The sequence below is a fragment of the Odocoileus virginianus genome, chromosome 18 (genome assembly GCF_023699985.2).
Source record: "Odocoileus virginianus isolate 20LAN1187 ecotype Illinois chromosome 18, Ovbor_1.2, whole genome shotgun sequence".
Taxonomy (NCBI): Eukaryota; Metazoa; Chordata; class Mammalia; order Artiodactyla; family Cervidae; genus Odocoileus; species Odocoileus virginianus.
The window spans coordinates 46,409,058-46,426,858 of NC_069691.1; the positions used below are offsets into that span (position 1 = coordinate 46,409,058).

At 49.2% G+C, this 17,801-nt stretch overlaps 1 protein-coding gene and 1 long non-coding RNA gene across 8 annotated transcripts in view; one reads left to right on the forward strand and one right to left on the reverse strand.

The window, feature by feature from the left end:
- The window catches only part of MSRA (methionine sulfoxide reductase A), a 357,066-nt gene that overhangs the window by 298,403 nt on the left and 40,862 nt on the right, over positions 1-17,801 (forward strand). The gene's annotated exons all lie outside the window — the stretch shown is intronic.
- LOC139039441 (uncharacterized) lies at positions 11,102-14,946 on the reverse strand. The gene is made up of 3 exons (XR_011492703.1): positions 14,837-14,946; positions 13,121-13,274; positions 11,102-12,173 (listed from the first exon to the last, which is right to left on the reverse strand). It is a non-coding gene; the product is annotated as an uncharacterized lncRNA (long non-coding RNA).

Consider the following 17,801-nt stretch of genomic DNA (forward strand, 5'->3'; position numbering starts at 1 on the left):
TCAATCCATTGCCATTTGAAGCTTCTTCAGTTGGTTCCTGGGTCCCCTTTGACGTGACCTCAGGCAGTTTGTGATCTTTCTAACTAAGTATCTGATCTTTCTAACTATCTGATACGTGAATATGCTCCAGACTCATGTTGTGTATCTCCTGCCCCAGGCTTTGAATCAACCATTTCTGCAAGAAGCCTGGTTTCTGTTAATAGGACAAGGTATTTCAAGACCACAATCTGGATACTCTGTATGCTCATTCCTAACTGGGTTGGTCCTTGTTTCTAGCTTTTCAGCAGACAGCATACACTTGTGTAATATGAGTGAGATCAAATATTCTATAAGTTCAAACCATTTCAGATTCAGATTCAAAACTATAGAGGTTTTACTAAACTTTTATATTGCATTTGTATCTCCTTTATTTCAAACCAAGAGTCCTGGTTCTTAAAAACACAGAACTAGAATTAGAACATCTCATAATTATGACAAAAAGTCTCAGAGTAATAATAATAACAATACTCCGCCATCAACTATGATTACTGAAAATAGCTGAATTTGTAAAAAATTCTCTTCCTTCCCCCCGATTTTTCTATTTATATTTGTATTATTAATCATATAGTCAATGTATATGATAGTCTATTCCTTTTAACCCTCATTTAGCTTTAGTTCTATAGGCAGATATGTATTTAATATTCACTGTCCTTATGTTGATGCCAATTTAGTCATTTTGTTTGTCTGAAGCTAATTCTTTAGTAGATTCCTTAGTGTTCATTTCACGGAAACAATATTCTCTGAATTCATGAGTGTTGATAACTGTTTGTGCTCTTCCTACATGAAGTCAGTTTTGCTGGGTATAAAATCCTTAACCAACTTTTTTCTTTAAATATCATAAATATAGGTATTAAAAATAAAAGAGTTTCTTCTAGCACAAATATTGTTATCAAAAACCATGTGATAGTCTAATAATTTTCTTTCCCTTGCAAGTATTGTAAAGATATTTTTCTTTATCTTTAAAGTCCTGTAATTTTATCACATCATATCTTGATGTTGATAGTTCTGGGTTGAGAGTTTCAAGTATGAGGTGAGCTCTTTCAATGTGTATTTTCAAATCTTTTTAAAAAAATTCAGGAAAATTGTCTTGAATCATACATTTTAGTATTTTTTATTCCCTTGCCGTGGGATTCTAACCTAGAGGTGCTTTTGGTAACTCATCCTATTTCCAAACACTTGTGTTCATTGGGACAGCAGGAACACAGGGTCTGTGTCTGGTGCTAGAGGAGTTCATCATCTAGTGGGAGGACAGTGTCTCTTTATTGCCTGCTACATGGAGATAATGAGTTGCAAATGTTGAATTGGCTTTTGGAGTTCACAGCCTGCCACTTTGAACCACGACCAGGATGGGAAGCAGTTGGGCAAGCTTGTGACTCCTGGTTCCTTTGTCTATTAAAGCAATTTATAACTTATCTGCTTCTTTGCTGAGGTCCCTAATTAAAGCTATTTTCAACCTAATAAGCATCCTCATCCCTCATCCAGCCAACAGAGTTGGACAGCTCCCCTGTGGCCTCTGCCTTCATCCTCTTAGGCTCTGTGGTTCAGGGTTAAGTTCCTATACCTTTAGCAGGGCCACTCTCTGAAATGCAAGGAGAAGAGTATTGTTTCTTGGAGACATAATTACAGAGACAATGCAGCCTTCTCTGAGATAACAGGCCTTTTGAAATGCAACGTGCTGGTGGAAGATCCAGCCGAGGTCATTGACTGCCTTAGCTGTCATAACTCCTATTAATAAAGCTGTGTTTCTGCTTGGCTGAAAGGCTCTGGGGTTGGTGTCTAAAGTTCGTTAACCTTTTGTCTAAGGGACTTGTACTTGGGATTTGTGGTTCTATGTCTTTTCTTATAGCTTTTCAAGCTGTAACTGCAGTTTGGTGGTTGCGGCTATGGGCACAACTGTGAAATAGCTAACTTCACCTTTGAATCATCTACTACTTTTAAGAACATTATGTTCTAGATATTGGGGGCCCATAAGTCTATTTTTGCATTTGGTTAGGATTCTTAGAAGACTGGAAGCTCTGAATGCAAACAAAACTACTGCTGAGAGACACATTTAAGGACTTATATTTTTTCTGTCTTTTCAGGAGTCTGCCTGTCTTTGTCCAAAGTTACATGTGAAAGATTTTTGTCACTTAGTTTAAATGTACAGTGTACATTGGATGCCATTTACCTAAAGTGACTCTTAAGAAAATCACTTTGTGAAGTAAATACAACTTTGCTAATGTGAAAAATGTCTCCCTAATTTATCTGTCTTAAACTTACAACTTATTAATATCACACTGTAATCTTTCAAGGCAAAGCTGTGTTTTATTCTTTTTTCCCCTTCCCATTGCCTCCTGTTTATTCCCTGGGAAGGGAAGTAGTTTCCTTCATGTGAGATAGATGATTTCTCTTTCTCTCACCTCCCATGTCATTGTTTCATTGCTCTCATATCTTTTGTTTATGAGGAAATGAGGAAAAATCTTGGACTTGGAGTGAGAGAGCCTAGCATTCTCATCCGGCTTTGTCCTAACCAACTGTGAGACTTCAACAAGCTAGTTAACCTCTTTGAGTCTTAGTTTATTCACCAATAAATTGGGCATTAAAAATCCCTTCATCACTTTATTGCTGCAGGGTTAATTGTAATAATACATGTAAAGCACCTGGTACCTGGCACAAATAATCATCCTTATTGGGGAACTCTTTGGCATCATTGACTCAAAGGACATGAGTTTGAGCAAACTTCAGGAGATAGTGAAGGACCGGGAAGCCTGGCTTGCTACAGTCAATGGGGTCACAAAGAACTGGACAAGACTTAGTGACTGAACAACAGCAACCTGCCAATGAAAACGTTACCACCTGCCTATGAAAAATAGTGAGTGATATCTGTCCTCACTCCCCTTGACCTCCTTGGGTGGGGCTTCACCCCTGTTCTCCTTCTGTACTGTTGAGGATGTATTGCTTCATACGAATACATCTACAGCCACTAAAACAAATCAGAGATACCCATTCACATTGATCCATAAGCAAAAACCCCAAACCGAGCCCATGGGTATGGATCTTTAACAATGTGGGGGGTGGGATATGAAGGGAGGGGTCACCCTGCCATTTCTCAGCTCCATACCCACTTCTGAGTTTTTCATGCCTCAGCTATTCTCTCTGCATACACGTGGTGGGCTCTTTTTACAGATGCGGCTCCTAGCCAAGCAGTCCCCATAGTCTCAGAAAAGCCCCCTCACTTTCCCCCACATTGTGTTCCAAGGGGAAGGTGGTCTCCGATGGGGGCCCTTTTGCAAAAAGTTGCTTCAGAAGCTGGAAAATCAGACTCATGTGTGCCAGTCCCGATTTCCTTCCTGGCCTCCCAACCCTTCTCTTCCCCTCCTGTTCAGTTCCCTCCAAGCTAAGCTGTCCCTGATCCACCCCACCACTCCTGACCCCCAGTTCTTTTGTTCATCCATCCCTGCCACTGCCCCCTCCCCCCACCCCAGTACAGTCAGCCTCACTGCTGCTTAAAATGTCATTTTTGAAACAACAGAAGGACATGCTGATTTTTGCGGCATCTCGGGGGGGGAAAAATTTTTTTTTGATCCATTTGGTGTTGAGAGAACTCACAAGAAATGTATTCAGGGACCCTCGCCAGCCTCTCTCACTGGCGTGGTTCACATTTGGTGGCTGGTGATACAACACGCACAGCATTTTTCCCCCAGAAATGTCCGTGCTCCTCTCATCCGCACCCTGCTCCTTTAGATTTCTTTGTCTCTTGGCTCATTCTGTACTTGAAGCGCTGCAGTTCCTGATTTATTTTCAAGCCAGGTATCCATTCTGATCCCTTCTCGGGGGTTTGAACCAGGTTCTTGGGAAACCTGGGAACCCGGTCAAGCCTGGCTTACATCTCGGGAGGGGAAGGCATGAGACACTTCGCCACCACCCCCGGCCCGCCCCTTGACCCATGGGGCCAGTGCATGAGAGGAATCTGTCAGGCTCCTGGGCCAGGCTCTCTCTTTCAGAAGGGAACGGTGCATCTCTGCAGGAAACTGGAAACTCGAGTTCCCTTTGTCCTTTATCTGTCTGTCCTCCAGGCCCTGCCATGCTGCATCTGTGATGACGTATAGTCACACCTTATTATTCTCATTAGACGGAAGGTTCTTGAGGGCAGGATCCATGTCTGGCTCGTGGTCTTGTCCCTCAGCCCTGGAACAGGGCCTTGCAGGTGGCCCCGTGGCTGCTGATGGCTAGAACACACACCCTCCCCGCTCAGCGCCCTCCTGAGAGAGGAGGACATGGGGAGCAGGGCTCACCTTCCAGAGGCTTCTTCACTGCCGCACTGCTGGAGAAAGGACTCACACTGGCTCGGAGCATCAATTTAAAACCCAGAGACCCTCTACTCATTACTAAAGGTCCAGATGAGCAATTAAGCTATGAATTGGAATTTTAATGAGCTGATGTTCTGGCCCCAAACACCTAATTGCAATACAGTGACTAGATTATCCCCCACCCGTCTGAGTGTCTCACAGTCACTCAGACCATCTTGCTCTGAGTTTAGTGGTTGTCATCCACAGACACGGAAAATGGGAGGTTTACTGCGGCTCAGGATCATCATAGCCAGCCCCTCAAGCCTTGCCTCAGCCAGAGGATCCTCGTACAAGAGTGGTTTGAGGGCTGTTATTAATCTCAAAGTCTTACCTGGCACGTCCCCATCCCAGCTGCTTTCCTGGGTCTCCTGCCCACTTGGGGCACCCTGGAGAGAACTGCAGGTCACCTAACTGGGGCTCCCCGACTTGCCTTCTAGCCATGATATGAATTTGGAGGAAATCAGAGCAAGTTCAGTTTTCACACCACACACATAAACACACACACACACACACACACACACACACACACACACGCACACACACCCCCAAAAAATTCTTGTCCTAATGACTTGTTTGTACATTCTACTTGATGAGTGTCTGAAGTTTGAGGTTTGCAGCCTGAGCAACCTTCTTTAAAAGGACCCTGTGTCTTCCCTGGCTTTAAATAGATCTTCCTGATGGCTAAATCTGGGCAGAGTCCAGACGCTCTGCTGACCGGCACACCACATGTCACACACTACCTAGAATCCAACTGAGCGAGTAGGCACAGCCTCCCCCGGCCCTGTTTGGGGACCTTCCCCGGATGCAGACGCACCTGTGTGGTCCGTTTCATGTGTGGAGGTCTTTCCTTAACTGTGAATTCTAGTCCCTCCTTCCTGAAATGTCACTAATTGCTCCTGTCTTAAAAACCGTCTTGGAGATGGGCTCCTTATGTGACATTGTTCCTGGTGTCTCTCTGTTGAAGAATATGTTTGAGCTTCTCTTTATCTGCTTTTCCCTCACCCTGGAATTCCTCATGGGGGCTAAGCTTTGCCAAACAGTTATGGAGCAAAATTAGAAGATTTTCTCTGGGCCGGCTTCTAAGGGCCTGCCTGGTTTTCTAAGAAGCAACCATAAAAAGAAGAAAGAAAGAAAAAAAAGAAAAAGTAGAGACTGGAAGAAGCAAACTTTGGGCTAATTACCATCTTTTTTTCCCCTCTGAGCTCAGAGTACTGTTCTTAATTTCCTGACCAGCTTGCGCCCCTCCCCCGCTCCCTCCAAGCATCTGTGGTGGTTTCAAATTGAACTGCATACCTGCTGCTCTGAATTTCCAACACACCATACCAGTTGGTTTGCCAAACACTGAACTGCCAGCCATCTGCCATCCAAAGTCAGAATTTACATTGTTTCATCTTAAAATAACGCCTCCGGAATAGCAAGCCACTCTGTGCATCAGGTTTTAAAGTTGACAATCAGCCAGAATTAAAAACAAATACCAAATGGGCATAAAAAAAGAACATAGTGGGGAGTTGGGGTTGGGGAGGGGGTGGCTGGCATTTGACAGAGAGTTTATTTTTCAGCATTTTTACCTGATTTTCCACCAAAATAGCCATGCCATTTAATTTTATATGCAACAGCAGGAGCTACTTATAGACTAAGAGCCTTAACTTTTTACTCGCCTGGTTCTACCCGAACAGACGAGGCTGGAGCTGCTGTCCGAATCTCAGGGAGGGTGGATGTCTTTATAACCTCCCCAGATGCAGGGGAGGAAGAGCTGTCGTAACCTCTTCACAGCAGGACTTACTGGTTGCTCAGATGACACAGCTAAGATGCATGAAGGTGGACTACCTGTTACAGGGTCACACGCTAGTTAATGGTGAACCCTGGACTGCCAGGCCGGTCTTCCCACCCCTGGACGTGTCCACGCAGATGTGAGAGTCCCTCCACCCCTGCCTTTAGTTCCCCTTATCTGACCGTAGCAACCCTTCTGGGTCTTATTCCCCTGCTGCTCCAGGACAGTTGTTTAGTTGCTACGTTGTGTCCGACTCTTTGCATCCCTATGGACTGTAGCCCGCCAGGCTCCTCTGTCCATGGAATTCTCCAGGCAAGAATACTGGAGTGGATTGCCATTCCTTTCTCCAGGGTCTCTTCCAGATCCAGGGGTCGAACCCAGCTCTTCTGCATTGCAGGCAAATTCTTTACTGCTGAGTCACCAAGGAAACCCAGGAAAGAAGGGGTTTCTGCAGGGTCAGGAGCCCCTGGTGACCTGTGATGGCGGCCTTGTGGCAGAGCCACCATGAAATCTGGGTGACTTTCCAGAGCAGATGGGCCTGAAGGAGTTTTTTTTTTTTTTTTCTTAAGAGAAAAATGAAAGCGATTTCATGTTTCCTTTAGGGAAGCTGTTCCAGGCGAAGGCAGCTTGGGGAAAAGTGTGAAGTTATGAGTGGGCAGAGGAAGCAGAGGGCTCTAAATTTATACTGAAGCCACCTGCCTACAGCATGGCGCCCCAGGCCACAGGCCTGCAGACGGGGAGGGCTTGTCCCTGAGCCTGGGCTGGGCGGGGACCTGGGCGAGGCCCTGGGCGAGATCCCCGCATCAGCCCCATGCACCCTGTGGAAATCTCCGGGGGCCAACCTTAGACATTGTAAGTCCAGGCGAGCTGCCGGCTCAGTCCGGTCCTGGTGTGGGTGTCAGAGGCGGGCACGGTGGTCACTGCTGTGCCTAGATTTGCTTCTGGGCCAGCTGGTTCTCCTCCTGGAAGCCGTATCTCAGCCCGGACCAGACCCAAGGCCTATCTTGTGTGTTCCCCTGGCCCCTGCCTGTGGCTCTGACCTGCCCGCCCTGCAAGCGGTCTCTGTAGCTGGAACCAGCTCTACTTCCTGTGAGGCGGGGCCGTCTCCCCCATCTTTGGGGTCCGGAACACCATTGTTGTTGAGTTGCTTAGTCATGTCCAACTCTTTTGCGACCCCATGGACTATAGCCCGCCAGGCTCCTCTGTCCATGAGGATTCTCCAGGCAAGGATACTGGAGGGGGTTGCAATTTCCTTCTCCAATCCCTTTCCTTCTCCAGACACCTTTGGTGAGTAGTTAAAGAATCCACCTGCATTGCAGGACACTCAGGTTTGATCCCTGGGTTGGGAAGATCCCCTGGAGGAGGGCATGACAACCCACTCCAGTATTCTGGGAAATCCCATGGACAGAGGAGCCATGAAGGTTACAGTCCGTAGGTAGCAAAGAGTCAGACACGACTGAAGCGACAGAGCGCACAGCCCACACACCATTGGTGCGTGCTCCACTCATGCTCACTAACCGAGTGAATCAGCACTTTGCCGGGATAATGCAGAACTTAACTGGTTGTGTGGATCCCAAGACTCAGTCCCACAGTACCGAATTGGCCAGTAAGTTCCTTCAGATTTTTCCATAGGATGGAACAGAAAAACCCAAACCAAGTTTTTGGCTAGCACAATGTTTCTCCTGTGAAAGCTACTTTTGATTTACCCAAAATCTTCCAATTTTGTTGGGTTCCAATTAGCATTGTTACTGAGAGTGCTCAGGGGCCAGTCACTGTATGAGGTACCTTGTGTATATTCTTATCTCTCACTCCTGTGTGCCTCTTTGGGACCCCATGGATTGTAGCCCACCAGGCTCCTCTGTCTGTGGGATTTCCCAGGCAAGAATACTGGAGTGGGTTGCCATTTCCTCCTCCAGGGCATCTTCCCGACCCAGAGATTGAACCTGAGTGCCCTGCATTGTAGGCAGATTCTTTTACCGCTGAGCCATCGGGGAAGCCATTCTTATCTACTTTGACTTAATTCAGTTTATTAATAATATGTTGTGAAGTCCCTGTGGTCATTATAAAGATGAGCCAACCAAGGCTGATTGGATGTTAGTTTTCCAGGAGACACCCCTCAGGCACGTGTCAGAGGCAGATTTTAACCCAGGGGCCCAAGAGCTCCTGTTAGGTGAGCCCATTGCATGGAATCTGGCCCTGGCTAGGCTCCAGTGAGCTCCCGCGCCCCGGGGCACGTGTTCAGTATGGGTGACAGCCAGAAGTGCCTGACACCCACAGCACACCTGGAGAAGGAGAACTGAGATGGGCAGGTCCCCGTGAGGAAGGTTCAACAAAGTGGCTCCATTTAGCATTTAGCCTGGGAAGAAAACCCTGAAGTGAGGAATGGGAAGGCTGCATGCAAGATTCCCACAACGGGCTGTCCTTGGAGGGGAAGGGTGTGCTCACTTGCCCCGGGGCTCGGGAGCAATGAGGCAGATGTTAGCCCATCAGGAAGGATTCCCAGGCAAGTGGAGCCACCCATCAGTGTAATTCTCTGCCCACAAAGGGGTGAACAGCCTGCCCAGGAAGATCAGGCAGCTGCAGAATGACCCTTTGTCAGGAAGTCATAGAAAGGTCAGCTCATGATACGGAGCTTGGTGCAAATGCTCCCTGAAAATGTCCATTCTGACTCTCAAGCCCCTCAGTTCTGTGTTCTTAGTTTAGTACATAAAACAGTGGTGCTCATGGTGACACATTTCTAAAGCTTAAAATAGTCGTAACTCCTTTTCCCAGAATGAGTCATTTTAAGACCTCCTCCCCGTTCCCCACCTTGAGAGTCTAATCAGAAGCCCGTTTTTAAAAACTTGAAATGTAAAACCCAAAACCTAAATGCAACACTGTCATTTGATTTCCTAAAAAGGTGTTTTTCCTTTGCAAAATGGGAAGGTGAAGGAGTGACCCCTGCAGGCGCTGGAGGTGTTGGGTGGGCAGGGGTCCTAGGGAGAAGGCTACACGTCCTGCTCACCGGGGTGGGGTGTGAGATGGGGGGTGGGGAAGGGGTTCTGATTCGGGCCAAAGCCACTAAACAGGGCCTCACCTGCAATGGCTTCTGGGCATGAGACCTTCTAGACTAGAGCTTAAAACTCTGCCTAGCTGTCTGCACAAATGCTGTTTGCAGGATGTACTGTTTTGTGATAAAAGATAAAAGAGATCTTCTCTACAGCAGTTGTGAGGCAGTTTGTATCTGACCCCGAGTTATAGTCGTTACTAAGGGAACCACAAAGAGAGTGAGCCTGTATTTAAATGAGCCGACGTCTCAAGATTCCCCTGGGCAGGAAGCATGTTTCTCCCCTAAGAAAGAACAGAACATGACTTCCTTCCTTGTAGCAGAAGGACTCGTGGTGTTTGCTGCCCACAGGTGCTTGTACCTGTCTGTCGCTGCTTTTCCCCTCCGTCTGAGAGATGGAGCCTTCTCGCTGATCTGACAGCCAGGAAAGCAGAGTGTGGCTTCCCCTCCAGCTGTCTCTGAGCAGCTCAGTAAGACAGTAGAGTTCTTGTGGTTATAGGACATAGATGTGCCAACCCGATGCAAAGGATCTCATCCCTCAGTGTGTGGAAACAATGGGCATGAAGTTCAAAGCCAAAAGGGCGAGTGTCAGAATCCAAGCTCAGGACTCTCAGTGAGTTTGAAATGAACTCTGAATTCAGTTCTGGGGGAGAAGCAGGTATATTAAATAGTGGCTGCATAATTGGGCTTCCGTGGTGGCTCAGACAGTGAAGAATCCACCTGCAGTGTGGGAGACCTGGCTTCAGTCCCAGGGTTGGGAATATCCCCTGGAGGAAGAAATGGCAACCGACTCCAGTATTCTTGCCTGGAGAATCCCCATGGACAGAGGAGCCTGGCGGGCTACATCCGGGGGTCACAAAGAGATGGACACGACTGGGCGACTAAGCACAGCGCAGCACAGTTAATGTAAAGATGACAGTAGTTTTGATACTTGTTCAGTCACCAGGTCATGTATGACTCTTTGCCACCCAATTCAAGATTCCTTGGGGCAGGAGTAGTTTGATACTACTTTAATCTTAAATATTAAAAACTATAGTGGTATTTTAAATGCTGTTGAAATGTAGGTATTTTTGTAATTTTTTTTTTTTGAGAAACTTAGATTCTCTCAGCTAAGAAATAATCTCTTGTAGACAGAAGCTTGCTTGAATACAGCATGATTATGACACTACTGCCACCTAATGGTAGATTGCCTTAATTGCAGACCAAGTGCCTGAAGAAATGTTTAGTTACCAAGTCCTGTCTCGTTCTTTGTGACCCCACGGACTGTAGTCCGCCAGACTCCTCTGTTTGTGGGATTTCCCAGGCAAGAATACTGGAGAGGGTTGCCATTTCCTTCTTCACGGGTCTTCCAGACCCAGGGATCAAACTTGAGTCTCCTGTGTTGCTGGTGGATTCTTTACCACTGAGCCAACAGGGAAGCCTGCCTAAAGAAATGAGCAGACACTAATTTCAAAACTAAATCACAGGGACTTCCCTGGTGGTCCAGTGGCTGAGATTCCATGCTGTCAGTGCAGAGTGGCTGATTTTGATCCCTGATCCGGGAACTAGACCAGTTACATATACTTTTCTTTTAATGAAATGTCAGTTCTCATTAATTCATTTATTCACTCAACAATAATTACTCTAAGAATCACAACCATATTGCCTTCACTGTCAGCAGAGAAAAGGGCAGCCTGGCCCATGGCCTGGAGGGTTCCACCTTGTGATGACCTGTAAATACCCCGCCTTTGTCCCAAACCCTCTTTCTCTTCACCTGCCATCTCCTGTCCATGTTGCATCCCTGGACTCTCAGGGGTATGTCCTTGCTTGTCGTGATTGGCAGCCAGGAGGAAAATATATTAAAAATGCTTAAGACTCACCAAGTCTTGTAGGTCACCAAGCATGTGTGGTTTGGTGCATGGATCTGTTCTGCCAAGTGCACCGGGGTTGCCATGGAGACAAAAAGGCACCTGTGTTTTGTTCTGAGGCATGTTGTCACATATGTATGGGCACACACACCAGCTAGTCCTTAAAACATGTGTCTTAAGTATGGCCAAAGTCTCCTCTCCATAATTCTACTCCTTTCTTGACCTTGGTCCTTCCTACAAATGAAGCTTTCTTTTTCACCATCCCATGTGGTCATATCCACATGGGCATATCACGGTCCCCGACGGATGTTGCCAAGCCATGCTTGCCTACTGCACCCCCTCTACAGCCCCTGTTTTAAAACAGAGCTCTCTGTGTCATGAGAAGTGATTGGTAAAACTGAATTCATTGGTTATTTTGGGGTGTATTATTTGGGGACAAGACCAGGAAGGAGGTAAACACCAGGAGGTATTCCAATGTCAGAGAGGGCATTTGCCATCCGAGCCTTCACAGGCAGTGCAGCGTGAAGATGGGGAAGCACGTGTGTTACAGGAGAAGTCCTCTTCCACGGCTCTTCTTCGTGTTGGACACCTCAGCTGGCCCACAGCCATTCCCCAGTTTCCCTGACCCTGCCATGGTGCGTTCAGGATTCGCACAGGCCTTTCTCAGATGGCCCCTGCACTTTGGGAATGGCAGAGTTTCTTCTCAGCTTCTTGCCCCATCACCCTTCACCTCCAGTGCTTCTCTGGGTCCTCTCCCCGGGCACCACTGGCCCTGCCGGGCAGCGGCTGCCGTCTGAGCCAGAGGGGTCCAATTAAGAATTAAGAACTAGACTATTACAATCACAGGCTTCACTGAGCCGAAAGTGTTGAGAGTAATTTTCCAAGTGAACTCCATGGAGACTGTTTTCACTACGCTTGCAAATCAGATCAACAGATTCCTCATGCGTCTGTAGTGCTCTGTCGTTAGAGGAGGCCTCTACATACACTTTCTTTTCTTCTGCTCCCTGCAAGAATGTTTTGAGGCAGATAGGGCACATACTATCTTCCGTGTTTCTAGATAACTCAACTGAATCCCAGAGAATCTGACTTATACAGCCACTCCGTTCCAGGTGACATGGATCTTCTTCTCCCTCGATCTCTCTCTGGATGTGAACAAAGGCAGGAAGTCTACGCTCAGACAAAGCCAAGATAGGAACAGGGCTTCTCATGTGGCACTAGCGGTAAAGACTCCATCTGCCAGAGCAGGAGATGTCAGAGACTGAGGTTCAGTCCCTCAGTTGGGAAGACCCCCTGGAGGAGGAAATGGCAACCTGCTCCTGTATTCTTGCTGAGAAAATCCCATGGACAGAGGGACCTGGGGGGCTACAGTCCATGCGGTCATGAGGAGTCAGACACGCCTGAGCCTTTGAGCACGTAACACAGATAGGAAAACCACAGTGAATAGAACTGAATGATGGGAATCAGAGCACAGGCTCTATAGGGATTGGCAAGAGAAGTTTGGTATAGTTAGGGAGCAATAACTAAACTGTTTGTGGGCTCAAATGCTGAGGGAGACAACTAAAATTGGTTTAGAAACTCCCATAAAGTTAAAAATGGGATTTCCTATAAAGGTTTAACTCCATGCCAAGCCCTATGCTGAGTGAGTGTCTGCAAGCGTGATCTTATTTCATTTCCATCCAGCCCAGGAGACTGTTGCTATTATTGAGTCACAGGGGCAGGACAGATGAGGTCTCTGAAACGCTGGGGATGCCAGGAGGGGTGGGGGGCAGTGGAGATCGAGTGGGAAGTGGTAAGGATTGGCCAGGTTAGGATGAGACCTCAGAGTCAATCCGGGCTCTTGGACGTGGCTCAGGGCAGGCCGTGCAGTGCCTGGAGGGTTTGGAGCAGGTGCAGGGCCCAAGAAGGGTGTGTATGTAAAGACCTCTGAAGCGAAGCCTTGGCTGTGGGGCCCATGTCACGGCCACTGGCTTTCAGAACCCAGAAGTTCACGGGCCTGGCCTGAGGGCAGGTGCCTGAGTCACTGTGTGAGCCCCTCCTGGCGGGGGGCTTACCCTCGCCCGGCCACCACGCAGCCCCGTTCCTGGCTTACATGCAAACTCAGGGACACGCGTAGAGACTCGTTCCCCTGCCGTCAGGCTGATTGATGGAGGAGTCAAGCCTCCTTCTGCTCCGTGTGCTGAGCTGATGGGCTCTCGTTCTCCAGGCCAAATTCCTAGGCTCCTTTTGGTCCCTGAACGCTTTGCCTGTGGAGTTTAGAATAAGAAAGTACAGAAATGAACTCAATATAGTTTGGGGATTACGGAGAGAGATACTATCGGGGTGAATGGCGATTCTCCTAAATCCAGGGCCTTGTGCACTGGGGTCCATTGGCTGCCTGGGTGGGAATGGGCAGACCCTGCGTGGCCCTGAGTTGTGTCAGAGATGAGGGTAACCAGCAATGAAGCAGCTCCTGCGTGCCGGGCTCCAGGCCGGGTGCCTACACGTGTGTCTTAAAGAACTCTGTGAGGAAGATGTTGGGAGTCCAATTGGACTTGTTTTTTTTAGCCACTCAGTCGTGTCCGACCCTTTGTGACCCTATGGACTGTAGCCCGCCAGGCTCCTCTGTCGATGGGATTCTCCAGGCAGGGATACTGGAGTGGGTTGTCATTCCCTTCTCCAGGGGAATCTTCCTGACCCAAGGATAGAACCCACTTCTTCTGCATTGGCAGGTGGATTCTTTACCTCTGAGCCACCTGGGAAGCCCTGAATCCCATTTACAGATCAGTAAATTTAAGTCCCAGAAATCGTGTCTGATCTGCCAAGGCCTTTCCGCTAGTAAATGACAAGTGAAATTGCAGTATGGGTCACTCTGTGTCCTTCCCACTGTATGTCGGAGGAAAACACTCTTGCACATGTAGCCGGCTGGGTCTTTGCTTGGAAACATTCAGTGAGGTTAACCATTTAGAGTCCAGTCTCCCCTTGGTTTTGCTTTTGCACTCTCTCAAACCTTTGGATAGATGACTTTATCTGCTCCTCCTCTGCCTGCCTCTTCCCTCTCTTTCTGGCATCTTCCCTCTTCTCCATCCCTAACACACTTAGAAAAACTAAGGCCAGCCCTCCCTCTGTCAAAACATGACTTGCTGTTGGACCTAAGCTGCCCAGGAGTTATCGGCACCGGGTACCCCAGATGGATGCCCACAGTGGCTCGTTGGCCTTTGCGGCAGATGAGCGAGCCACGGCCAGGGCGCCGCCACAACACGTGTGTCTGCAGAACTCAATTCATACGCTGGTGGTTCTGTCTTAATGCCGCAGGGGGATGATCGTCCGTGGGGCCCGTGGTGCTGTGGGTGTGTCAGTGGAAACAGGCTGTGTCTGAAGAAGCAGGGACCTAGGGCAGGCGCAGGACCTCGTGAGCCGAGCACCAGCGGGGTGTCGAGGACTCGTGGGAGGGGGTCCCCACGCTGTGGGCTTTCCAAAACGGCACCCGATTGGTAAATAAGGCACCAAGCCCGCTTCTGTCCCTTTGCCTGCAGATGGCCACATCACTAATGGGAACGGGGGGACGCACATGGTACATACACTCTGCAGGTGCCTGCCACCCTGCAAAGACCAATATAGATCTGGGGGACGGGGGAGGGTGCAAAGTCAAGTTGCAGGACTTGGTACAAGTGCCTGGTCATAGTCATTCCCATTTTTGTAACTGTGGTTGTCCCGGTTTGGGACTGTTTGTGACCCCACGGACTGCATCACAGCAGACCTCCCTGTCCCTCACTATCTCTCAGAGTTTGCCGAGTTCATATCCATTGAATCAGTGATGCTGTCCAACCATCTCATTCTCTGTTGCACCCTTCTCCTTCTGCCTTCAATCTTTCTCAGCAGCAGGGTCTTTTCCAATGAGTCGGCTGTTCACATCAGGTGGCGAATGTATTCTCAAACTTGCTTTCTAGGGTTTGGAAAACAGTACTGTTATTCCATGTGACTCATAGAATAGCTCCTCATACGTAGTAAGTGCTCAGTAAACATTAGCTGTTGTTAAGCTCCTCAAACCCCAAGGAAACACTATTTTTAAAGAAGTGGAGGGGTGTTGAGGCTCAAGAGGACTGGATCTAAACCCAGATACATTCATCGTGAGGCCTTGGGTGAGCCATTCATCTATAAAATGGGCTGCAAAGTTACATCCTAACTGCTCCTGGGAAATCATGTTATGCAGCTATGTGGAAAGACCGTGGCGGTCCATACTACTGAAAGTGACAAGGGTTTTTTGGGGACTAAGTCACAGGTGGACCCAGCCAGAGGGTAAAAACCAAGCCTGTTTGCCTGCTTGATTTTACATCAATCACATATGACATTCTCGGCTGGAAAAATCCCAAGCCTGAAGGTGGCCTGCATGTGCCTGACGGAGATCTCCACCAGAATCACTGTGGGGCCACTGGTTTGAAGCACAGTTTGACCTGTGAGGAGCCAGAGCCTTTCATGTTACTGGTAGCCATCTTTTCCCATTAGCAGATATCGATTCTTTGTCTCTTACCGGAGCAGCAACTGGCTGTGTTAGAGGGCAGAGCTTCTCTGTATTGATGTCCTCAGGGTAGGTGAGAAGGGACATCTGAGGCAAGGAGGGTTGGTATTTTTGCCCGGAAACACACTGTGTGCCTCCGACCTTTGGGTTTTGTATCTGCCCAGCAAGATGGCAGCACCAGACTGTCTCACGGAGGCGGCTAGGCACCTGTGAACCAGAGCCGGGGACAGCAGGCAATGTGTTTCTTTCAGAACACCGAGCTGACTGATTCCAGGCTCTGAAATCAGGTTTGACCCTCTGTGGGGTCTCTCTGGACGGCTTTAATTATGGCAGGTTCACAGGGCCAACTCCTGCTGGCGAAACATTTTTTCAGAAGAGGGTCATGAACTTGGAGGTGCTGGGTGTCCAGGGGCCCTGAGTCTCCCAGGACCAGCCGGATGGGGCCCGCTTTGCACCGACCCCGCCCCAACCCGCCCCTCCTGGCTGAGGCTTCCTGGTGGTGGTGGCACTCATAGTCTAAGAGGGTCTCGGTGTGAGCCTGGGTGGTGGCGGAGAGCGTGTGACCCCCAGGCTGGGGGTGCTGGCCTGGGGAACAGCCGCTTCCATCAGCAACACCTGCTTGGGGCCGGGGGAGACTCCGGGTGGCCGGGCAGATGTCTTTATCAGTGACTGGGAGCTGGCAGAGGGTCTCTGCTGACTCCTGGGAGCACAGTGTCAAGGGGCAGGAAGAGCTGGGAGCCGTGAGCCCTGGGTTCTGGTCTCCGCTCTGCCAGGAGCCAGTTGTGTGGCTTCTGCCCCCTCCCTTTCCCCTGGCTTTGGTTTCTTCACGGTGAAAGCTGTGAGTGGGGTTAGGTCACTTAAGGGGCTCTGTGATGCTCTCCCGTGTTCCGGATTCTAGGGGACCACCGGGATGGGCAGATACGGACGAGCAAGGGCCCAGTGAGAGATTCTGAAGACTCGGGGGCCTGGGCGCAGTAATAGTCCCCTAGTCTCTTGTGAGCCAGGAGGAGCTTTCCAGTGAGGATGTCGACCCCAGGGACCTTGCTGACTTGCTGACCCTGACTGTGAACAGGACCACGGCAGCCAGGCCCACTGCATTCATCAGCACACAGTCTGGCGTCATCTCCTGGGCCAGCTGGAGCCTCCTCGCCATCTCCACCCTCGTAGCGACCACACTAGCTCAGTGGTTCTCAAAGTGTGGGCCCAGTGGCACCAGCATCATCTGGGAAATTGTTGAAAATGCAAAGTCCTGGGCCCTCCACATCAGACCTACTGACTCAGAAACTCAGGGGGTGGGCTTAGCCATCTGTTTAACAAGCCCTGCCAGTGGTCCCGGGCAGACTGAGGTCTAAGAATCACTGCACCAGCCCAAGCCTCTAGTTTGAGAACCATTGCCTGTCTCTCTCTCTCTTTTGTGTAAAACTATTTTTAGTTATTAAAGCAAGGTTACAGCAATACCTTTAAAAAATTACCAGAGCCCCACTGCCCCATCACAGTCACTGTTTTCATCTTTCTGGCTCTCTTCTGGTCTTTGTCCACCTGGACATGTGGTTTTTACAAAGGACCCCATTGGAAACAGACTTCCTTTTGTTGTGCTTTTTTTCACTTAAACATGACTAGTGCGTCTTCCCCTGTTGCCTCATCACCTTCGTACTTATCATTTTCCGTGACTGTGAAACACTTCCCTCTCGTGACCGGCTTTACACGCTTGGCCGCCCAGTCCCTAGACATTTGGCGACTTGCTGCTGTCCACTATTGGAGAAGTCGCTGCCCGTCCAGGGTGAGGTCAGCTTCTGGGAGGTTCCACATGACCCGCTGTCAGCCCAGCGTCTGACCTCCCTGTAAGTCTATGACCCGAGGCTGTCTGAAATAGATTACTTAGTGGAAAGAGTAAACAAACCCAAGATACCCCTGAATCCACGGTGATGCTCTGTGACTGAAATGCCCCCGTCTGCCGAGTTCTGTTCACCGAGCATCTTCTCATTTGGCTCACAGGTGGCGTCAGCAGAGGGGGGGTGCGGTGTGGGGGCGGCCACCCCCGCCCCGCTGGGCTGGGTGCCCGGGGCCTCGCCCTGTGCCAGGCCTGCTGTCGGTCATTTCCTGAGCATCCTGGTCCCCAGCAGGAAGGGCCCCCCTCTTTCTCGTACTGCCCTCACCTCCCCGCCCCCACACCTGTGCGCCTCTTGTCTCCTTCCTTCTCCCAGCCTGGCTCAACCCCTGGGGGAGCCCGAGACACACAGCTTGACCAGCGCGCCCCTAGTGGTAGCCCCTTTGT